Source organism: Panthera pardus, unplaced genomic scaffold (genome assembly GCF_024362965.1).
Source record: "Panthera pardus isolate Hobbes unplaced genomic scaffold, ASM2436296v1 HiC_scaffold_25, whole genome shotgun sequence".
In the NCBI taxonomy this organism is placed as follows: Eukaryota; Metazoa; Chordata; class Mammalia; order Carnivora; family Felidae; genus Panthera; species Panthera pardus.
Window position 1 is genome coordinate 21,276,182 of NW_026526821.1, and position 24,265 is coordinate 21,300,446.

At 48.1% G+C, this 24,265-nt stretch overlaps 1 protein-coding gene, 1 long non-coding RNA gene and 1 other non-coding gene across 9 annotated transcripts in view; all 3 read right to left on the reverse strand.

The window, feature by feature from the left end:
* Positions 1 to 1,426, reverse strand: part of RALGAPB (Ral GTPase activating protein non-catalytic subunit beta) — an 89,003-nt gene extending 87,577 nt beyond the window's left edge. For 3 of the 6 annotated variants that reach the window (XM_019458515.2, XM_019458513.2, XM_053890260.1), the window contains exon 1: positions 1,149 to 1,426. The gene's annotated coding sequence lies outside the window, so the exon portion shown is untranslated. The remainder of the gene's footprint in view (positions 1 to 1,148) is intronic. The other 3 variants (XM_019458518.2, XM_019458517.2, XM_053890261.1) reach the window with 1 other exon arrangement.
* Positions 1,427 to 13,797: 12,371 nt separating this feature from the next.
* On the reverse strand, positions 13,798 to 18,222 carry LOC109272454 (uncharacterized). 2 transcript variants are annotated; one of them, XR_008417728.1, is made up of 5 exons: positions 18,097 to 18,222; positions 17,311 to 17,465; positions 15,995 to 16,064; positions 14,262 to 14,372; positions 13,798 to 14,174 (listed from the first exon to the last, which is right to left on the reverse strand). It is a non-coding gene; the product is annotated as an uncharacterized LOC109272454 (long non-coding RNA). The 2 variants fall into 2 exon arrangements; XR_008417729.1 differs by having other exon boundaries at positions 17,650 to 18,222.
* Positions 15,122 to 15,255, reverse strand: LOC128773563 (small nucleolar RNA SNORA71). The gene has a single exon (XR_008417927.1). It is a non-coding gene; the product is annotated as a small nucleolar RNA SNORA71 (small nucleolar RNA).
* Positions 18,223 to 24,265: the final 6,043 nt, after the last annotated feature.

Here is a 24,265-nt window from a genome sequence, read left to right on the forward strand (position 1 = left end):
ATGACCCAGAAGTTAGAGACACTAGACCTGTGAGTACTGTACGCCCAGGAAAACTACAAACTAACAGCTTTGCATGAGATGTATACACTTTAAAGGCACAGCAACTCAGAAACCCTGCAAAGAAAGTCACCTTCCACCCCCAATCGGCTTTCACAAAGTGGAGTCGTCACTGGGCCCAAGGATAAGATGGATCTCTGCAAGTGGAACTTGCATTTCTAACAAACTCCCAGATGATTCTCCTACACAGTGAAACTGGAGACATAGTGCAATGTCTTCTGAGATGCAGGACTGCCCATCCTAGCAGTTCCCAAAGTTTGCTACACACTGGAATCACACGTGGCTCCTTAAAAAATACTGACGTCTAGGTCCCCCCACTTCCACCACCCCCCCCACCCCCCAATTCTGATTTAATGGCCTGGATGTGCTGCCTAAGCATCAGGAATCTTTAAAGGCTGCCCCAGGTGACTTTAACGTGCAGCAAAGTTGGAGAGCCACTGACCTAATTGTTAAGAACTTGAATCTGGAGTCAGGATGCCGGGGTCCAAATCACCAGCTATGTGACCTTGGACAGGTAAGTCACCAAACCATTCAGAGCCTCAGTTGCATCGTCAGTAAAATGGGGATAAGAACCCTACCTTACAGGGTTCTTGTGAAGTTAGACGTGGTGAACGTAATGGCCTGGCACAAGGCCTGGCGTATAGTGAGCGCTTAACCAGGGTAAGCTGTTTATTCTCGTTATTAACTCTTCCTCATCCGACCGTCACTGTGCAGCGGGCAGCATCGCCTCCACAGGGCGGCAGCAACTCGAGCAACCCTTCTGCTGGACCAAATTCCTCGCCGGAGTTGTCTAGCTCCGCTCCAGACCCGCCCCCTCCCCCAGGTTGCCAGGAGAGCGCAGCGCCCGACCCGGGCAGCTCCCAAAGGCTAGACCCGGTTTGAACAGACCCGACAGAAACCGCCGACTCGCCCCGGAGTCAGGGCCAGGCTCCGCCGGACCCCGCGGGTCCCCCGAAAAAGGCAGAGATGTGCTTCCGAAGGCAGGGCCCTGAGTGCACCCGGGCCCGAGAAACAGATTTCGCCGTCCCAGGACCGCCCGGAGGGGAGGGGAGGGGAGGGTCCGGCCGCGACGGGGAGGGCCGCTCGGTTACCTGAGGCGACGGGCGGGGCCCGCATCGCTGGGGCGGGCGCCGCCGCCGCCGCCGCCGGCCGCACTCGGCCTTCCGCCTCACGCCACCCGCGCCATAGTGCCGGCGCTTTCGCTGCCCTGGCCGGCTGTCCTTAGGCGGTCGGTCAGTCCACCCGTCAGCGGCTCTCCGAGGGCGCCCGGGGACGACGAAGGCCGGTCGGGCCGGCCGGCTGGGCTCTGCTCTGGCAACTTCCGACTGCCAGGGGCGGCAGCGTCAAATAACTCCCCGAACCGAGCGGACCACCGCGCGTGCGCGGCGCGCCTGATCAGAGCCTTCTGCCGGTCCGAAGCGGCGGCGTCAAATAATTCCCAAGACACGGAGCCGGAAGCTGCGCGTGCGCAGCTATCCCAGATGGCCGCGCGGGGCATATTCCCTCCTCCCTTTCCGGAGCAAGTGGAGTGGGAGGAGTGAAGTGACGGCTGCGCCTACCTTATCTCAATGCCGCGGAGGGGGCGCTGCACCTGCGTCCCTGTGCATCAGTCCTGACTTTGCGTGTTTTCTGTGCGGACGGAGGAAGGGGCTTCTCTGCAAGATTCTGGCTCCCACCCAGGTTCTAGGAGTTTCTCACATCCTACCATTACAGCACCCTTTCTTTGAAATGTTGCCCTTTCCCCGCCGCCCCTTTATTACCTGGGCATAGCATTAATTATGAGAAATGCTCTCAATTCCAGGCCAGGTGCAGATTACTAAAATGAATCAGACATCAGATTCAGAGCCTCTCGTTAAGGAACTGAGTCTGATGTAGGGTATAAGACATAAATAGTAATAATAATAGCAGGAGATACCGGTTTGAGCACCTACAGTGCACCACACATTTTGTAAACAGTTCAACTTTCAGTATTTTGGTTTCGGCTTCAACGAAGAAAGTAATAAGTAGCCTTAGAGAGGTACAGCTCAAGTGCCTTGGGAGTGTAAAGGGGGAAACTTGGGCTGAGAGAGAAGGGAGGCCCTGGCCTTGAGACTGTCCTTGATATTCAAAGAAGACGGGATCAGGATGTTGAGTGGTACTGAAGGCATGGTTGTCTGAAAAGAGCGGAAGAGAGAAGAGAAAATGCTGACTCCTCCTTACCTTCTGTTAGAAGAGACCACGGAGGAAGGACAAGGGAACTGATATTCTCATAAAAAGGATGAAAGAGAAGTGTTTCCTCAAGACCTTGCCCCCCCTCCCACCCCCACACCAGGAAAGTTGTTAGAGGCAAGAGGAACAAGGAGAAAGAACGTTCCAGGATAGGAATGGGGCTATATCCAGGACACTTTGTTGATCAAAGCAATACACTTCAATTAAACACAGCATGACAAATATCTTAAGAGGTTCATTCAATATCCCAACCACTTATCCCTTGCCTTTCTAAACTACAGAGGCTGGAAAGCAAAGCATAGAGTTCCCAACCTCCCTTGCAGCTAGGAGTGGCAACGAAACCAAGTTCTGGCCAATAAGATGTAGACAGAAGTCTGAAGGGAGATCCTCTCTTTCAGAATAAAAAGGAAGTCTTTGGAGACACCTGTGACCTTCCCCTTCCCCTGACTTCATTCATGGAATTGAGGCACGACACCTGGAGGTGCAGCAGTCATCTTGAGACCATGAGGAGGACTGTGCTAAGGAAGGTGGAACAGAAAGATAAAAGAAGCCTGGTTCTTGAGGATATACTCAAGCAGCCGCACAAACACTGGACTCCCTTCCTGTTTATGAGAGGGGGAAAATCTTGTTTAGACCACAGTTTGTTGAGTTTTATGTTACTTTCAACCAAACACATTTCTAATATAATAAATATTGAATACCTCTAAATGAAAGCTGTTGAGTGAAAGAATATATATTTCCATTAATTTTTTTTAACATTTTTATTTTATTTTTGAGACAGAGAGAGACAGAGCATGAATGGGGGAGGGTCAGAGAGAGGGAGACACAGAATCTGAAACAGGCTCCAGGCTCTGAGCCATCAGCACAGAGCCTGACGCGGGGCTTGAACTCACGAACCGCGAGATCATGACCTGAGCCGAAGTCGGCCGCCTAACCGACTGAGCCACCCAGGCGCCCCTATTTCCATTAATTTTAATGGGAAAAAATATGTTCAATTCCAACCCAAGATACCTAAATATTTTAACAGAAAAATAGATTAAAGGAATAATGCAAACAAAAATTACATAAGCAATAAATAATTTCAAGTCAAGAGTAGGGCTTTTACATAAAATACAAAGGGTAAGGACCATTGTACTGGTCAGGAAGATAAGATATAATATTAGGCAGGGGGTGGTGGAGAAAAGATGTAAGAGAGTCATTCCTCAAAAGTAACATATTTCGGGGCACCTGGGTGGCTCAGTCGGTTAAGCGGCCGACTTCGGCTCGGGTCATGATCTCGCGGTCTGTGAGTTCGAGCCCCGCGTCGGGCTCTGTGCTGACAGCTCAGAGCCTGGAGCCTGTTTCAGATTCTGTGCCTCCCTCTCTCTGACCCTCCCCTGTTCATGCTCTGTCTCTCCCTGTCTCAAAAATAAATAAAACGTTAAAAAAAAATTTTTTAAAAAAAAAGTAACATATTTCTACACCTTTTTCTTTACCAGTTTTTTAAGTGTTTGAGGGCTTCACTTAAATCAACGTAAAGTTATAGCGTGCACACACGCACAAACACCTGAGGCGGGGGGAAAAGACTAAACATGAGAATACTTTGAAACATGTCAGGAAAGTATGCACACACAATAGACTGAAGAAACATGAAATGCTATACAGAAGGAAACTTTATGGTTTCTCTAATTCACACTTGTTCCACATCATAATTTCTAACTAGAAGAGCAGAATAAATTGGGGGAATGTCTTCATCTGAAACTATTATGTCAAAATATAATTTTGTATTGTGTTCTTATTTATTGTGTATTTAAAAGGCATTGCATTCACAAAGGAAAAATGGAGTTATATTAACCTTCTTTTGGCAGACTTTTCCGCCCAACGTTGGCCATACAGATATATGTACAACTCATCCCACAGTTCTTACAATATAGCCAACACTCTTCTCAGTATAAAATGGGATCCATGTCCCCGTCCCCGCCCCTTGAGTCTGGTTGTGACTGTTCTGGCCAATGTGGCAGAAGGAATACTATGTGTCTTCCAGGACTAGCTCATCAAGAGGATACAGCTTCCATTAGTTTACCCCCTTTTCAAATGCTCGTCCTTGGAACCCAGTTACCATGTTGATAGCAAGCCCAGGTCACATGAAAGGACCGTGTGGAAATGTTCCATCATCACATATCTGGCAACATCAGATGGCCAGATATGTGAGTGAGGAAGCCTTCAGATGATTCCAGTCCCCAGGTTTCACATCAACCTACCTGACACTAAGCAGAGCAGAGAGAAGCTAAACCTACTGAGCCCAGCTCCAAGCACAGATTCATGGGCAAAATAAATATTGTCATTATTTTAAACCACTAAGTTTGGGGAGTAAATTGTATGCGTTCATGGCAATTAAAACACTTTCAAGGGTCATAATTGAGAAAAGTTGTTAACAGATGTATAAGAGGTGTCTCATCTGTAGCCATTTTTTTTTTCTTTTTCTTCCTTTTTAAAATGTATAGAATTAGCTTGAGGTAGATAATGATTGGGAAGATTCCCTTCTATTTCCCCTGAACTTAAAACAATACTGGCACAGTGTTGGTGCTCAAGAAACATTTGTTGGATGGATAGGTAGGTGGATGTGGGGACAATGGATGGATAGTGGATGGAAAATGCACTGGCTCAGCATCTAACCACTTTCTTGCTCTACTGTTAAGTCTTAGTGAATAATATCCAGTGATACCAGAGTATCATCATTACACCTAGGTAAGAGGTCCCCTGTCCCAGGGGCACCTGCGTGGCTCAGTTGGTTAAGGGACAGACTCTTGATTTCAGCTCAGGTCATGGTCTTATGGTTCATGGGTTCGAGCCCCACACTGGGCTCCACACTGACAGTGCAGAGCCTTCTTGGGATCTCTCTCCCTCTCTCTCTGCCCCTCCCCTGCTCTTATTCTCTCTCTCTCTCTCTCTCTCTCTCTCTCTCTCTCTCTCTCTCTGTTTCAAAATAGATAAATAAACTTAAAAATAAAAGAGGTCCCCCGTCCCAGACCCTGTGCCTCAAGGAGTACTGCACTTTGGATCAGTATTCCTCGAATTTTTCCATGCACCCCTCCAAGGCATAATGTCATCTTGGTAGGGTGCTCCAATCCAGACCAGGTCCCACGTGGGTCCTGTTAGCTAGAAATTTCTACCTTCAAGTTTTCTAAGCCTCACTCCAGTGGTTGGGACTGGCCAGAGCCAGGGTGCCATCCAGGCAGGGCGATGCACTCCCAGACTAGGTCCATCCCCTGTCTTATTCTTTATTTCCTCTCTTTGAAGAGCTCTTCAACCGTCTTTCTTACTACCTCCTCCTTTCACTTACGTGTGAGATTGACCAGATGCCTCGAAGAGCTCCAGGACTTACATATATGGAATCATTCTGGAGCCTCATGGCCAGTTCTGGTTCCAGGAGGACAGTCTGGCAAAGAACTCACTCTTGCTAACTGGTGCAGAATTCCTTTCACCCGCTTGTGTGAAATTGGGCTGCCAAAGTGTGTTAGCAGGCTGATTTTGGTGATTCTCAGTCACACTGAAACCAGGATGAGTTTAGGATTCTGAGCTACCAACAGTCCACTGAAGATGACTGGGCTTGAGTTGCATGATGTGGGTCGAAGTGTTGGTTCACACTTCTCTGTTCACACCATGATACCACTCGGACCTACTGCAGCCAGGGTGATGGGGGAGATGGGCAGCAGGGATCCTCTACTCTTTGTACTCTGTAGTCCCTTCCTCAGGTGGCTCTCAGGGCAGTTACCTTACCCCCTCTGGTAGGAGTTGTTGTGCCTATCTCCACCAACACGAGTACTAACATACCGAGCATTATATAAATGTATTAGAAAACTACAAAGTAAGTTATATTGCTTCAATACTAACAGGTTCCGGCGGGGGTGTGGGGGGTGGCATCTGGGTGGCTCAGTCGTGGTTCAGCTTCTGACTTCAGCTCAGGTCATGATTTCTTAGTCTGTGAGTTTGAGCCCCACATCAGGCTCTGCGCTGACAACTCAGAGCCTGGAGCCTGCTTCGGATTCTCTCTCTCTCTCTCTCTCTCTCTCTCTCTCTCTCTCTCTGCCCCTCCCCTGCTCAGGCTCTGTCTCTATCTCAAAAATAAATAAACATTAAAAAAAATGCTGCCAGGGAATAAATCTGGTGTTCTGATTCCCTCATGGTTATGAAGGAATGCCAAAGACCAGAACGCTGGGGAGTTCTGGACCCTCTGAACTCCCGTCTACACAGGTCAATACAGGTAAGTCTCCCATATGATGGGTCACACGCTCTCTTACTGGTAGGAACTTCCCAACAAAAGCATTCAAGGTTATACTTCTCATGTACGGTTTTAGCTGCATTCCACAACTTTTGATATGTAGGATTAGGATTTTCATTTCATTCAAGTCTAAGTATTCTCTCAAGTTTGTTTTATGTCTTTATGTCGTAGTCACATATTGTAGTCTATATGATTCCAATGCACTGGTATGTGAGACTTGCTCTGCAGCATAAAACATGGTCAATATTTGTAAATGCTCCAAATGTGCTTGAGAAAAATATATGCTCTCTCACTGTTGGGCAAAGATTTCTAAACATGTTCTCTAAACTACGTATTACAATCAAGCCTGTATTCCAAAGACCAGAATCTTTGGAAAGGGAATAACGGTAACTTTACAGTGAAGTCTGGCAGTCACCCCTTAACCAAGTGATCAGGGTTAATATCGCTGGTGATGTCATGTAGATATCATATACCCCTGATACATGTTCAGAGGGGAACTTCACCTCTGTGATATTCTTCCCCGAAATTCTAGTCATGAGAAAACATCAGAAAAACCCAAACTGAGAGCCATTCTACAAAATGCTAACACTCTTCAAAGCCGTCAAAGTCAGGGCAAACAAGGAAAGATGGAGAATCTGTTTCAGATTAGAGGAGACGATGACCCATGATTACCATGATGACCACAGGTAATGTGGTGCTCTAGCTCAGATCCCGGCACAGAAAATGCACATTAGAGGCAAAGCTGGTGAAATCCAAAAACAGTCTGGAGTTCAGTTAATGGTAGTGTGCCAACATTAATTTCTTAATTTTAACAAATATACTGTGGCTGCATAAGGTGCCTATGGGGGAAGCTGGGGGAAGGGCATAAGGGAACTCTCTGTACCAGGTTTTTAACTTTTTTGTAAATCTAAGATTATTCCGGAAGAAAAGATTCATTTTGTATTTAAAAATTCTTTTAAGTTTATGTATTTATTTTGACAGAGAGAGGGAGAGCACAGGCAGGGGAGGGGCAGAGAGAGAGAGAGTAAGAGACAGAGAGAGAGAGAGAGAGAGAGAGAGAGAGAGAGAGAGAGAGAATCCCAAGCAGGCCCCACACAGCTAGCACAGAGCCCGATGCAGGGCTCGAACTCACGAACCTTGAGATCATGACCTGGCCCGAAACCAAGAGTCGGATACTTAACCAACTGAGCCACTCAGGTGCCCCCAAAAGATTTTTTTTTTAATTTTTTTTTTCAACGTTTATTTATTTTTGGGACAGAGAGAGACAGAGCATGAACGGGGGAGGGACAGAGAGAGAGGGAGACACAGAATCGGAAACAGGCTCCAGGCTCTGAGCCATCAGCCCAGAGCCTGACGCGGGGCTCGAACTCACGGACCATGAGATCGTGACCTGGCTGAAGTCGGACGCTTAACCGACTGCGCCACCCAGGCGCACCCAAAAGATTTATTTTTAAAACTCAAATCTGTTACGTGTGTCATCCAACTTCTGGCAAAAATAAAGTCAGGGGGAAAATAAGGGGAGGGGTGTGTCCTTCTCTAAAAACTGCTGTGGAGCCTTCAACCCCAAAGTTCCCGAGACAAGGAAACAAAAGCAAAACTTGGCCATCTTCTCCATACGCGCAGAAGAACCTGTAATAAATATTAACGGAGGTCAACAATTTAATAATGAATCAGGGCATCTGCTATATCAAGTGTTCTCGTACATCTTGACCACATCCTTTCAAGGGAGGTAACGGAGGCCCAGAGAGGGTGAAGCTTGTCACCCGAGTCCCCTGGCTGGGTTGAACGTGTGTGTGGCACAAACCCCGTACTTTCACACTCACAGCAGGCTGCTGCCCCAGGCCTCAGTGCTGCCCGCCGTCCACACCGGCCATCTCTGAGCCCCCACATCCCCCACATTGCTTGTATACACGGACCACCCCTCCTTTGCCCAGTCAATTCTACTTCCTCCAGGAAACCTTCTCTGACCTCTCCCCGCCAGAGAAGGGGGGACCTAGGCTACAGAAGCTTCTTTAAGAGTCAACAAGATGCAGCCGCCTTCCTGTAAAGGAGGCATCCTCAGAACACTCTTCTTACATGGAATTAGCCTTGAGCCCCTCATCACCTAGACCTACGCTGTCCAATAACGTAGCCGCTGGCCACTACTAAACATTCAAAAGGCACTTCACCTAAACCAAGATGTGCCACAAGCATAAAATATGCAGATTTTTGGGGGGTGGGAGGGAGGGGAGGGTGGGTGATGGGTATTGAGGAGGGCACCTTTTGGGATGAGCAATGGGTGTTGTATGGAAACCAATTTGACAATAAACTTCATATATTGAAAAAAAATATGTAGATTTCAAAGGCAGTTTGTGGAAAAAGTGTAAAATATCTCATTAGTAGTTTTTTATACTGGTTATATATTGAAATGACAATATTTTCTTTTTTTTAAGTTTATGTTGAGAGCGAGTGGGGAGGGTAGAGGGAGAGGGAGAGAGAGAGAGAGAGAGAGAGAGAGAATCTCAAGCAGGCTCTGCACCATCAGCACAGACCCCGATGTGGGGCTCGAACTCACTAACCATGAGCTCATGACCTGAGCTGAAGTCAGACGCTTAACCGACTGAGCCACCCAGGTGCCCCTCCAATGACAGTATTTTCTAATGTAGTGGGTTAAATAAAATATATTACTAAAATGTATTTCATCTTCTTTTTATTTAAGTGGCCACTAGGAAAATTTTAAATTACTTATATAGGATGCACTACGTTTCTATTGGATAGTGCTGTTCTAGACTATAAGCTCCAGGAGGCCCCTCCTCTGCTTTAGATCAGAGCTGTATGCCCAGCTTACAGCGAGACTCAGCACACGGTGACTGGCCATAGATACCTGAGGTGTGAAGCAATAGAACTTACTATCTTATGTATGTGATCCTCTTGAGGGAAGAAATTTCTTATTCCTCACCGTGTCCCTACTCTCAGCACAGCAGCCTGACAAGTATTTTTTGAATGGACAAGTGAACCTTGATTCTTCCAGCTTCTGTTCTCCTGGCTTGATTCAGCTATATAACTCCCACCAGCTGCTTCATCAGGGCCTCTGTGACCAAGCACCTATTTTCTGATGGGATCATGGCTCTTCCTGACCCTAATCCTGGTTCTTGGGCCACTTTGGTAACACTCGGTGAAGGTTTCCTTAAGCTCGGGAGACCTAGGATGACTCTGTTTCAAGACGCAACAATAAAGAAGGAGACAGTTGATATTTTGGTGTTGGCTGAAATATGCCTATTGTCTCTCTCCATGTCAGGTTCACAAGTTCAAGACTAAAGATTGCTGAATTAGATGGGGAGTATTTTAGGAAAGCTGGAAAACAGGCAACGTGAAGCAGATGGACAGAATAGTAAAGTACCCTAATTTCCAGTTTTCCAGTCCAAACAAGCATCTGACAACCTCAGATGCGCATGCTATTTATGAAATCGGCCTGCAACATTTTTCACTACTTACTATGCCAGGAAATGCGAAACGAGCTGAGCCACTCACCAGAAGTAAGACAGGTCCCTCCGTTTCTCTGAGCCTTGGTTTCCTCCCTTATAAAATGGAAGATAATTAAATCTACCTCACTGGGTTGTTGCGAAGATGAAATGAGATAATTATATAGACGGGCTTACTTAGTACAGCGCGTGGCATACAATCAAATTTCAATCCGTGGTGGTGGTGATTACCACCAAGTCCTACAGGGATATCTGCAAATGAGCAAAGAGGAAAGTATTTATGGTGTCACGTTGACAGATGAGTCTGTCATAATGACATATTTGTTCTTCATGCTAACTAGCAACATGCAAGACGTGCTCATCAAATAAAAATAGCTGATATTTATCGAGCGCGCACTATGAGGCAGGTACTGTGCTATGCATTCGACATGCATCGTCTTATTTGACCCTAACTATTGGGGGTAGGTGCACAGGGTCAAATCACAGAGCCAGAAACTGAGGCCCAAGGAGGCAGAATAACAGGCTCCAGGCCCCCACGGCGATTGAGGGACAACGCGCTAATTCAACAGGCTCTAAATGATTTCATCAGGCTGCTTCCTGATGCGGGTGTAGTTAGGTATCCTGGTGACACGGTGTTTGTAATCACGGGGACAGAGGGGTCTCCGTGAGCCCTTTCTGGTGCACACGGTCAAGACCACGATTGGCCTCATTCCACATCCTTGAATGCTGATTGAGCTGCTTGTGTGTGTCAGTCACTGTACTGGTAAGTAACACCCTTGAGGCTGTTAGGTGCAGACTCGTCTGGCTCCCCTGGCAAAGGCACAGTGGTGGTCAGTGTAAGGTCTCTGGTAAGAAAAATAGGAAGACAGGAGTTTTGGTCACTTGGCCATGCCTTGCAAAAATTCAGGGACAGCTGAACCCCAGGCCTTCTGGAACATTAACGTGGTTTGGAGATTGGAGTATTGTTTATCCCCATAAGCGTTCTAGAAATGGCTCCCTCCCTCACAACAGGAGCTTAGTGCTCTGCACCTTTGGATTCTGTCGTTAAAGGGACTCAATTCCTGTCTCTTCCTGTTTCTGCAACCGATTACTCTGGCTCTTCACATACTCATCACATTTCCCCAGAGGAAAACCTGTTCTTAGTACTAAACCAAGGTCACGGGTTAGCACTGCCTGTCGGGTGCTTCCCTAATCCACTGAGCTGTGGGTGGGAGGGCGACAGGGCTAGAGTTGGCAGGTGTAGAGCCTGCCCTCAAGACAGGCACAGACTCCATTGCAGCCACCCATAATCAGGTACAGCCCTGCAGTGGCCTCATTGGCTGGTTCCTGGGCCTGGTACCCCAGAGGAAAGTTTCCTGCCACCCCATCCAGGCTGTGAGGGAGACAGGCAGGCTGCTATGAACACCCAGAGGTGAGAGGCCCTCCCTAGACTCAAATGACACCTCCCGGGTGAGGCCTTCCCCGTCCACTCAGTTTCAAATGCTGCTCTTCCTCTTGCCCCAGACTTCCTGTTCGTTTCCCTGCTTTATTATTCTTTCGCTCAGCCCTTCTCCAGCAAAGTTTAGGACATTGTTTATGGTCTGTCTCAGTCCTCTGAAATGAAAGGACCATGAAGGCAGGGGGTTGCTCTTTTGCCTTCTCTTGCAGCCCAGTTCCGAGAATCGTGCCTCCCACAATGGACACTTGGTATGAATGAAAGGCGGGGCAGACAATCCACGCTGGCTGGAGGTTTAGCCAAGGAAGGCTTCCTGAAGGAAGTGATGCAAGCTGAGTCAGGCCAGCATCTGAAACGGGGGGTGCATCCCAAGCAGGCAGGCCGGGAAAAGGGGAGCACGTTCGGGAACCTTCAGCAGTCGCATGGCTGGGGCCTGCGGTGCTGGTGCGGTGTGGCGTGTGACGGGAGGGTGGACAGGCATGCCATGGGCAGTGAGGAGGGTCCCTCATGTACCCTGGAGGATGGGCAGTCTCCGCTAGGGCTGAGGGTCAGGTGGGGCAAGGGTTGCAGAGGGCGGGGGAGGGCAGACAGAAGAGGCTGGGCCAGGGGTGAGGGTCATTTACAGTTTGAAAGTAAACGAGTTATTTTTCGAGAAGAGCTGTGCTCTGAGCGTATCCTGTGCCCGACGCGGCAGTACTTGCTTCCAACATGCTAGCTCCCTGACCCCACATGCCATCGTGGTACTAGGGTGCAAAGGATGAGTGGGCCTTCCACAGCCTGACCCGTGGGGCTTACTGGGGAGGAAATTTTGGTGACCTGGGCCAAGCCAGTCAGTGATCACGCCTCTAAGAGTCCCAAGACTCCTCTTCCTTGACCATTTCAGCAACCAAGGCGACGTCACCTCTTCCCTCCTTCCCAAACACTCTGTCACTGCCCCCTCCTACGATGGCAGCAGAGATCCCCCAGGCCATAGGACAGAGGTGCAGGGCAGGGGGTGGGGGTGGGGGTGTAGGGAGTTAAGAAAACAAACAGAATAAAGAAGGGTCTGCTACTGAAAGCGGACAGGAATCTGCTACCGAATCTGACAGGAAACTACTTGGCAACGAAGGGCCAGTCAGTATTACGGAAAGACGTCTACAGAGATCAAGGCCACAACCAACAGTTAGACGTCCCTGAAAAGGAAGGAACTTTGGCCAAGCTGGGGAAAATGCATTCATTTTTCACTAGAGGGCCAGGGGAACGGTTGGAGGACACTGGCCCAGAAAGAAGGGGAGTAGGAAGGAGGGGGCTCTTCAAGAGAAATAACGGGTGATGACAGGCCCTTGGGTAGGAATTGAGGAGAGGGGCGAGGCAGAAATAAGGATCTCTGCCCGAACTGGTGGGGAGAGTAGATCCTTTAGCCCCCAAGAATGCCTCCTGTTGACTGAGGCCATCAAGGCCTTGAACTCACAAAGGTAGGCCCGACCACCTGGGTTTGACCTCAGCCCCCATCAGTGATTTCAATTTCCATGGAAGGAATGGACAATCAGCCCCTCCCTCGCTACCTTTGGGAGAGCTCCTCTGTGTGGACCTACCCACAGGTGGTGAAGCGCAGGCGTGCTTAGCACACCACTGCCATTACTTCACCGGACAGAACTCTCAAAGGCCAAACCTACTTTGTGGGAACAGTAACAGAAATCCCGACACCTGGCCTTTGCCTACCCCAGCCCCAGAGTTCTCCAAGGGACGGTGTTCCTCGTCCATGCCATGCCCACCCCTGCTTAGAACCATCCCCTGAAATTCCCCCGGGGAACCCTCCTCCCCAGAGCTCAGAGCACTCCTGCCTCCTCTGTCTCTATGTCCACTCCACTGTCATCCTCTTTTCCAAAGCCCTGGCCCAGACGTCCTTCAGCCAATGACTCTAACACTTCCCTTTTCTCCCAAACCTGAGCCCCCCCCAAAAGCACTTGGGGTTGTTCAACCCCTACTTCAATTCCTACATCCCAACTCCTATCCCCTAAGTTGAGCCTTAGGAGTGCATTAAATGGAACATTCCAGTGAGTAAAAAATGGAAGATCTGCTTGTGACCCACTTTCTGTATACCTACGTTGTTGGCACATGGAGGTATGAATTTATCATTTTTAAAAAATTTTTAATGTTTATTTTTGAGAGGTAGAGAGATAGAGTACGAGCAGGGGAGGGGCAGAGACAGAGGGAGACACAGAATCTGAAGCAGGCTCCAGGCTCTGAGCTGTCAGCACAGAGCCCGACGCAGGGCTCGAACTCAAGAACCACGATATCATGACCTGAGCCGAAGCCGGATGCTCAACCGACGGAGCCACCCAGGCGCCCCTGGAGGTATGGGTTTTAAAAGAGAAGCAAAACAAAACGAGGAGGGCAGTTTCAAGATTTATTGGGTGGGTGAGGGGACAAGGATGCACAGTGCAGAAAACTCTTGGTTGTAAAAAGTTACAGGAGGAATAGGCAGGGGGACGTGGAGCCTGCTGGACACCTGGCTCAGGTGGAAGGGAACCAGTCTTCCTGGTCCCAGGTGCTGTGTGACACCTGCTGGGGGAGCGGCAGAGCCAGCTGAAGTCTCTAGCTCTGGACCTCAAGTCTCCAGGGTCCCAGGACTTTCCCTCTGGCCCGCTCACGCAGAGAGAAAAGTCCCTCCAGGCTGTGCTGAGGCAACAGGATAAGAAGGTCTGGCCATGGTTCACGTGGCGACATCATTCTTCACTCCGCCAGTGTCCATGATCAACTCCGAAATAATCTAAAGCAGAAAAGTCCAATGAGACCAAGTGCTTGGAACTTCTGTATCACTAACACAGGCCAACTTAGCCCCTTGGCATTAACTCACCATGAAGAGGTCCCTCCTCCAGGGCAGCCGGGACCCAGGTCATCCTGAGAGGACCAATGCTCCATCTCCTTAAGGATTCTTCCAACAATCTCTAGATCCGAGGCAGCATCCCTAGGGTGAAGAGGACGTCGCAGAGCAGAGGGTCACAACATGCGTTTGGTTTCCAAAGTTATCTCTCAACTGTCTTCAAGCCGCTATCAGTGAGAATGCCCCCATTCATCAGGGACGAGCTGCCAGTTTTGTTTCACACCAAACACAGCTCAAAAATGAATCGCAATGTTCCCAGAGAAGGGTCAAAATAAAACGATCTCTTGACAATTGGGCCTTTGCAGGGCAAGAGCAGATATAGTAATTGGTGGAGAGGTGGCTGGAGGGCTCAAGCTCAGAGGCTCCTCCCACTGAGCCCCCATCCCCCATGCTGAGAGTGAAGGCCACCACCGCAGCCTCTCTCCACGGTCTATTACATCCCTGCACATCTGTCTCCCAAGTGCTTGTGCTCATCCCTGCGTCAAACTCCTTCTCGTGTTGCTCCCCCCACCACCCAATACCTTTCTACTTCCCATCACGTTCCACCCCATCCAAGGCGTGCACAGGGCCACCATATCCAAAAAGAGACTTCCCTTTGAAAACGCTACGGCAATCAGTAGAAACCACCCAGCATCGCGTAACGTCATCATGCAGAATTCATCCTCGCTCCTTAAACCCCAGAAAGTTTCGAAACCTCGACACCGACATAGCCCGTTTTCCCGTAACAGGAGGCCAAGCTGAGAAAGGCCAAGCTCAAGTCTCCCGTCATTGACTCTCACACAGCAGCCCTCGATGCCTGAGACCACACAGCACTAGCTGGGGAGAAGCAGGAGTGTGCGAAAGTGCCAGCATTTGAAAGGGATGGGTGTAGACCCTCCAAACACGGGAAACTGCTTTCAACAATTCCTCTCCCTGCATTATCAATGACCAGAGCACAGACAGCCCGTGATCGCTTCTGAATGCAGGTGCATGCAAGGGGAGAGGGAGAGGGAGAGGGAGGGAGAGAGGGAGAGAGAGAGAGAGAGAGAGAGAGAGAGAGAGAGAGAGAGAGGGACCTAGGAAGGGGAGCAGGTGCTACTGGCCTGTGGAATAGGTGGAATCTGGGAAAAGCACCCAAGCACAGGACCCCGTGAGTGGCCACTCTTTCTTGCAAAAGAAACCCATAGAACCTCCCTGCCAAGTGGAATCAAAGAAAAGTCACTTTGGACACAAACACTGGGAAAATATTAGGGTTGGAAATGCTAGGGATCCTGTGGTTTTAAGCAGCACAGAAGTCACTACTATCATAAGTTTGTTGTTTTAAATGAAGAAAATAAGGTTCTGAATAGATCACTGACTTAGAGAGCAGCAGAAGGGGATTCAAACCCAGGGGACGGGAGTGTCTGATGCGTGGGTCCACTCGTTTCCCATTAAAAACATGCTTCTGCCGTCACTCCAGGGAGGGAAGGCAGATACCCCAGAGAGCTCTCATCACCCAGTGAGACTCTGGAGGCCTTTCCTCTGCAGCAGCCATTGAAGACATGTCAGGGACCAGATGTGATCTAGGTTACCTGGGGCTGAGGTGGGGAACAGATCTGAGGACTCATGGACATTACCGTCTCACTTCTCAGCTCCCCTATACCTTCTTAGGAAGCCCCTAGGAACCCCCACATGATTGTACCAGATGCAAGGAACCAACACTCCAGAGAACAAACCAGAGATCTTACCTCAAGGACACTGGGGTCTAGAATGTTCCTGATAGAACTCCCATGATGTCTCTCCACACAGTGGGCTCATCTGCAATAGACAAGAACCCAAGAATGGGCCCCCAACATGTCCCTGCTCACACCAGGGCAGGGCAGGGCAAGCATCAGGAAAGGTCTCAGCACAGTAGTTAGCAGATAGTAAAGTAAGCATTTGACAAAGATCGGCTGTTATTATTTCCTAAACAGACATGCTATTTCCTCATAGAGAAGATAGTAGTTAACCCTACTGTCCTAGGGGGAGACAGTGCTTGGTCTATGACAGGGTGGCCAATGCCGATTAATGCATAATTAACCAGTGAGAGGCTGGAAAGGACGCCAATGCCGGATTTATGGGAGTGCCGTGGCTGTCTGACAGCAACTATGCTGGGCCTCGAGGAGAACTCAAGTGACACATACAGCCTGGTTCCCAACAGCAGGGGCAGAAGTGAAAGCTCCAACAGTGACCCTAACGTACACACAACTGCCCCGAGGGCCCTGGGGACCCAAAGTGTCTACAGAGAGAAAGGGATGTGGGAAAGCTCCTGGAAGGTGTGGACGTGGACCCTCCAAACACAGGACAACTCTTTCCCTGAATCCTCTGCCTGAATTACCAGTGAGCCCGACATTGGCACCAGGTGACAGGAGACATCTAAAAGTGGGTAGGAAAGAGGAAGTGCAGGAAAGCCCCAGGTTTGGAAGGGACAGGAGTGGACGTTCCCAAGATGGGGAAACCCTTTTAGCAATTCCCTTCCCTGCACTATCACTGCTGACCTGGACACAGGCAGCCCATGTCAGTAGCCTATGTTCCCAGGCAGAGGAGAGCTGCCCAGCCAAGCCCAGGACCCTGAGCGCCATCACCATCTCATGAAAACACGCCATCTCCCGTCATCAAGAGGGGGCACGTGAAGACCAACTAGCGGCAAAAACTGCCTACATTGTTTAGTCCCCCACAGATACAGACGGACGATCTACTACGTGCCACCAACCGTGGGCTCAAAGACAAAGAACACAGACAAGACTTCTGTCCTCCCAGAGCTCTGGCACTTTCCCCACTTAAAACACAGCGGAGCTCAGAAGGACCTAACCTAGCCAACGTGATGCGCTCGCCACAGGCTGAGGCAGGATCTGAACCCAGACCTCTCTGGCCCCCAGACACACCCCCATCCACCACACCAGGCCTCCTGGGGGCTTTCTCAGAACCCGCAGGAGCTCCAGGACGCCCCCCCCAACCCCCCACCGTGGTGTGGCAGGAAGGCAACGAGTCCCTGCTCAAGGATCTACTGAGCAGCAGCACTTACCCAGGCCTCACCCCCTGGACACCGCGGGGGCACATCCGGCGCTGCGGCTCAGGGTCCTGCAGCAAAGAAGGGGGCGCTGCCTGACGCACAGCCCCCAAAGCCGTCCAGCGGAGAGTTTCCATCTGCTTCCAACAGAGCCCCGGAGCCCGCAACGCCTACGCAGGAGACAGCACGGGGAAGGGGCTTTAGTGCAAAACAAAGACACCGGAATCGGCCTCTGCCGCTCTGGGGCCCCGCGAGTCCCCCAATTGAAAACTCACACAACCGCTCTGCACAACGGGGGTTTTAACGCTTTCTCTCAAAGGCTGTTTGTTGACGAGAAAACGGGTTAACGCTCACATGGTCACTTCGTGGGCAACCGATGAAGCGCTTTGGGGGATTCGAGGCCCAGAGCCGGAGGTGGGTGTGTGCGTGAAAATCACGCGGCCCCGGGAGCTTTTCAGGCCCGGGGCCACACGGGGCTCCGCACCACTGGCGGCGGCACTCGGCCCGCGCGTCGCCGGACCCGCTTCTGGTAGTTGGCGGGACACGAGTCTTCCCCGCGCGCGGGGGATCAGACCAGGAGTCCCATTCTCGGGGACACGCATCCCGAGAGGTCCGCAGCCGGCGGAGGGGCTGGGCCCGGACCCAGGAGCGGGGCCTGAAATCGGCGCTGACCTCCGCCGGCTCTCCCCGTCCCTCCGGGCCTCAGTTTCTCCTCCTGTCGGGGGGGGGGGGGTGGATGATGCACCGGCCTTGGGAGGCCGCGGGGGGTTTCCTGTGCATCGCGGCCCCGCAGCGACTCACCCGGGGAGCCGGGCCTGTCGCCGGCAGGGTCAGAGGGGACGGCGCGAGAGGGTGCGGCACGCCTCCTAATCGTTCAGGACTATCTGGGACAGCAGCCACTGCCGCAGGAAACTGCTACACCGGGCCCGCGCCGGCGGAAATGCAGCTCGACGGCGGGCTGCGCCCTAGAGAGGCATCTCCCGGGCTGAACGCGCGCGCGCTGCCTCTTATCGCCCCCTGGTGGATAGGAGGTCAATATCTGACCGGCCAAGTATCCAACCCTTCACTTTCCCATTGCCTCATCCATCCATCCATCCATCCATCCATCCATCCATCCATCCATCCATTTACCCCTAAGAGAAAATAGTTAGAGGGCACCAACTTTCTTATCCATCCATCCACCTACGCACTCATCCATTCATCCATCTAGATGTTCATCTAGACTCCCATCCGCACAGAAAAAATATACTGAGCAGCTACTTCATGTTAGGGACTGGGCTAAGCATTGGAAATGTATTGCAGAAGACAGGGTTCTGATATATTTTGTTGCTGTTATATTCTTGTGGAGATAATGAATCAGCAAATGCAATAATTTAAAATCATGACAAGTGCTACAAAGGAAGTGGGCATGGTGGTATAATAGTGGGGACCTACTTAGCCAGGGCCGACAGCAAGGGCCTGCCCGAGGAAATGGTGTAACAGTGTTTTTCATAGCATGCTGTCACTGCAATGCCCCATCCCATCAACGCTACAGATGACAGCTACAACCATAATATCAACTAATAATGACTAAGTGTTGAATGCACCCAATATTCCAGGCATTTTGATTCGTTTAATCACGTCAATCATGTAAGATAAACCCTACTATTATTAATTTTGCCGATGAGGAAACAAAAGCTCAGAAAGTTTAATTCATGTATACAAGATCACGCAGTTAACGTGTTAAGAAGTGTGCATGATCTGAGAATGAACCCTACTTGTGAGCTAACCAGTTAGCCCGTTGTTTCGTAGGTGCTGGCAGAGGACAGAAAATTCCTGAGGCAGTCTGAGGACCTTATTACTGTGGCAAAGCAGAGAGGGCTTTAAGTTTCTTGATGTTGTTGGTTCCCATGCCTCAGAGGTCCCATGGAGTGGTGCAGGGCCCATGATGGCTGCCTGGACACACAATGCGTTACAGTGTTACAAAAGAGGAGGAACACTGAGCTTAGGAGATTTGCCACTTGGAGCAAACAGAAGTAAGCCTGCTTTTAGTGTGGGAGGAGACTTTATCTCATCCTTCAAGGTTTGCTCACTGCAAAACACAGCTCTAAGAAAGGGCCTGGGGGAAAAAGGAGTCAAAGGCCTTGCCTTGTTAGCATGCCCACAGGGCCCATGGCAAATTGCTTCTCCTAAACAGAAGATATCAGAGTCAAAATTCAAACCCAGAAATCAATCTAAGAGCAATTTAATAGGTGCTTAAAAGTGTGTTTGGTAATATTTAATTTCTCTTTTTTTGGTAATACTTAATTTCTATTCCTGATCAGAAAAGTATATTTCGGCATACTTGGATTAAATAAATGCTTTCCTCATGTGATACAGACCATCACCAGCCAACAGCATTACATTTCAATGCCTACATTTAGAGGTATTCTTGGAAAAACTAGGACCAACAAATTGCCTATTTTCATGAGGATCTGGATATTAAGTGGCTGGGCTATCCAGAGTTTGGGCCTAGTCACTCTTTCTCCCTGGTTTTCTTGTGGCACTCTTCCTGTTGAATTCAATCGAGTTGTAAATGTCACTTATGGTGTCCTGCCCTCCTCTGACAAAAAACTGGATGTGAGACCCAAGCTGGGTAGGTCATACTTTCTTCCTTGATTTGCCATGGTGAATGTGAGGAAGTATGGATCCAAAAGCAGCTGTGGAACCATGAATAGAGTTATCCCTCTATTAATTTCCAAAAAGGTGGCTTCTTGGAAGTGATATGCTTTGGTAGGGTATTGAAGGGCTCACGAAGAAAGGGAGAACAGGAAGAAGTTTGGGGAAAGGGAGGAAGAAGAATCAGAAGCTGAAGTTGGGGAAGGGGCAGAGGAATAGTATGCGAAGTAGTTAGGAACTGGATGGGGTCTTACCTTGACATCTCATTGCATGGCCTGTAACAAATGAGCTTTATTTTTTATTATATTTATTTATTTATTTATTAAAAAAAATTTTTTTAACGTTTATTCATTTTGAAAGACAGAGAGAGACAGAGCACAAGCAGGGGTGGGGCGGAGAGAGGGGGACACAGAATCTGAAGCAGGCTCCAGGCTCTGAGGTGTCAGCACAGAGCCCGATCCAGGGCTCGAACTCACAAACCGTGAGATCATGACCTGAGCCGAAGTTGGATGCTCAACCGACTGAACCACCCAGGAGCCCCAATTATTTTTATTTTTTTCATGTTTATTTATTTTGAGAGAGAGAGAGAGAGCGTGCACGTGCTCATGAGCAAGGGAGGGGCAGAGAGGGGGAGGACAGAGAATCCTAAGCAGTTTCCACACTGTCAGCGCAGAGCCCGGTGCAGGGCTTCAACTCATGAACCATGAGATCGTGACCTGAGCTGAAACCCAGAGTGAGATGCTTAGCTGACTGAGCCACCCAGGTACCCCAACAGATGAGCTTTAAATGTTGACACAGGAGAAGAGAAATCCTCATTCTTGCTATGAAAGAGGGACCCACTTAATTCTAAAATGCAAGAAGAATTCCATCTGTCTGCTCATAGCACTGGAGGTGTTAAAAAAATAATAACAAAAAAGGACACTCGAAAGATCTAAATAGAGCAAATCAATGAAATTACAAAAATAGAAAGTAAAATGGCAGAAAATGAACATAACCATACGTAGAGCAGCAGAGGCAAACAATTTTCGGAATGAGAAAGGGGTCATAGCATGATATTATACATGGAAAATCAGATAGACTCCACCAAAAGTCTGCTAGAACTGATACATGAATTTAACAAAGTTGTGGGATACAAAATCAATGTACAGAAATCAGTTGCATTCTTATACAGCAATAATGAAGCAACAGAAAGACAAATAAAGAAACTGATCGCATTCACAATTGCACCAAGAAGCATAAAATACCTAGGGATAAATCTAATGAAAGATGTAAAAGATCTGTATGCTAAAAACTATAGAAAGCTTATGAAGGAGATTGAAGAAGCATAAAATACCTAGGGATAAATCTAACGAAAGATGTAAAAGATCTGTATGCTAAAAACTACAGAAAGCTTATGAAGGAAATTGAAGAAGATATAAAGAAATGGAAAAACATTCCGTGCTCATGGATTGGAAGAATAAATATTGTCAAAATGTCAATACTACCCAAAGCTATCTACACATTCAATGCAATCCCAATCAAAATTGCACCAGCATTCTTCTCGAAGCTAGAACAAGCAATCCTAAAATTCATATGGAACCACAAAAGGCCCCGAATAGCCAAAGTAATTTTGAAGAAGAAGACCAAAGCAGGAGGCATCACAATCCCAGACTTTAGCCTCTACTACAAAGCTGTAATCATTAAGACAGCATGGTATTGGCACAAAAACAGACACATAGACCAACGGAATGGAACAGAAACCCCAGAACTAGACCCACAAACGTATGGCCAACTCATCTTTGACAAAGCAGGAAAGAACATCCAATGGAAAAAAGACAGTCTCTTTAACAAATGGTGCTGGGAGAACTGGACAGCAACATGCAGAAGGTTGAAACTAGACCACTTTCTCACACCATTCACAAAAATAAACTCAAAATGGATAAAGGACCTGAATGTGAGACAGGAAACCATCAAAACCCTAGAGGAGAAAGCAGGAAAAGACCTCTCTGACCTCAGCCGTAGCAATTTCTTACTTGACACATCCCCAAAGGCAAGGGAATTAAAAGCAAAAATGAACTATTGGGACCTCATGAAGATAAAAAGCTTCTGAACAGCAAAGGAAACAACCAACAAAACTAAAAGGCAACCAATGGAATGGGAAAAGATATTTGCAAATGACATATCAGACACAGGGCTAGTATCCAAAATCTATAAAGAGCTCACCAAATTCCACACCCGAAAAACAAATAATCCAGTGAAGAAATGGGCAGAAAACATGAATAGACATTTTTCTAAAGAAGACATCCGGATGGCCAACAGGCACATGACAAGATGCTCAACATCACTCCTCATCAGGGAAATACAAATTAAAACCACACTCAGATATCACCTCACACCAGTCAGAGTGGCCAAAATGAACAGATCAGGAGACTATAGATGCTGGAGAGGATGTGGAGAAACAGAAACCCTCTTGCACTGTTGGTGGGAATGCAAATTGGTGCAGCCACTCTGGAAAACAGTGTGGAGGTTCCTCAAAAAATTAAAAATAGACCTAACCTATGACCCAGCAGTAGCACTGCTAGGAATTGACCCAAGGGATACAGGAGTACTGGTGCAGAGGGGCACTTGTACCCCTATGTTTATAGCAGCACTCTCCACAATAGCCAAATTATGGAAAGATCCTAAATGTCCATCAACTGATGAATGGATAAAGAAATTGTGGTTTATATACACAATGGAGTACTACGTGGCAATGAGAAAGAATGAAATATGGCCTTTTGTAGCAACATGGATGGAACTGGAGAGTGTGATGCTAAGTGAAATAAGCCATACAGAGAAAGACAGATACCATATGTTTTCACTCTTATGTGGATCCTGAGAAACTTAACAGAAACCCATGGGGGAGGGGAAGGAAAAAAAAAAAAAAGAGGCTAGAGTGGGAGAGAGCCAAAGCATAAGAGACTCTTAAAAACTGAGAACAAACTGAGGGTTGATGGGGGGTGGGAGGGAGGGGAGGGTAGGTGATGGGTATTGAGGAGGGCACCTGTTGGGATGAGCACTGGGTGTTGTATGGAAACCAATTTGACAATAAATTTCAAAAAATAAAATAAAATAAAATAAAATAAAATAAAAATAAAACCCCTGGACACATGTGACCCTATTTTCCTTTCAGCTTTCACAAATGCTGGTTGCACATCACTGCGAATGTACTAAATGCCACTGAACTGTTCACCTTCCAATGGTTAATTCTCTACTAGAAGAATTTCGCCTCAATAAAAACATGACTTTAAGAAAAAAAAAAAAAAAAAGAAAGGGGTCATAGTACAGTCAGAGCAGAGAGTAAAAAATTAGACAAATATAAAATTCAAAACTTAGGTAAAATGAACACATTCCTGAAAAATATATAGCAAAATTGTCTTAAGGAAAAATAGAAAACCTGAATTATCTTGTAACACTTTAAAAATGTTGAATCAGGCAGGGCAGCTGGGTGGCTCAGTTGGTTGAGCGACTGACTCTTGGTTTCTACTCAGGTCATGATCTGGTGGGTTCGTAGGTTCCAGGAGCCCACGTGGAGTTCACTCTTTCCCTCTCTCTCTGCCCCCACCCCTGACTCGTGTGTGTGTGTGTGTGTGTGTGTGTGTGTGTGTGTGTGTGTGTGCGCGCGCGCGCGCGCGCGCGCGCACGCGCTCTGTCTCTCTCGCTTTCTGTGTCTCAAAATAAACTGAAATTTTTTTTAAATTTTTAAATAATAAAATATTGAATCATTAGTTAACACTATTTCCCGTAAGAAAACATCATACCATCATACCCAGCTTTTCAGCCTTATGTTGCATCCACACGACTCCTGAAACAGAATGCTACGGGCACCAGTGACAGTCACAACAAAGTTTATTACAATGAGAGGCAAGGCCGACCGATCGGGACCAACACTCTTGATAAGAGTGCGGCCTCGAACAGCCGGGGTACAGAGTTTTTATAACCGATCACATCGTTTTATCATCACCTGGGAACAGAACAAAGAAACAATTTCCAGATGAGTTAGAAACAGTTGCCTAATGAGGTGTTTACTTTAGACTTTCTGCCTCTAAGTTGCAACCAGTGGATCTCCTTGACCCTGCCTCTGATGCTCTTTTCTTTGAACTTTTGCTTCCTTAATTGGTGAAGCCTAATTTACAAGAGTATGAGGCGTAATTTATAAGAGTAAAGCAAGGCTGTTATCTCTTAACCTTCAATGTCAACACAAAGCTGTTATTTTTCAAGCTAAGCATTAGCCCTACACTACAATTTAACTCTTACACTTACACAGTCTCCAAGATAATAGAAAAAGAAGGAGCTGTTCTCAGTTCGTGTAACA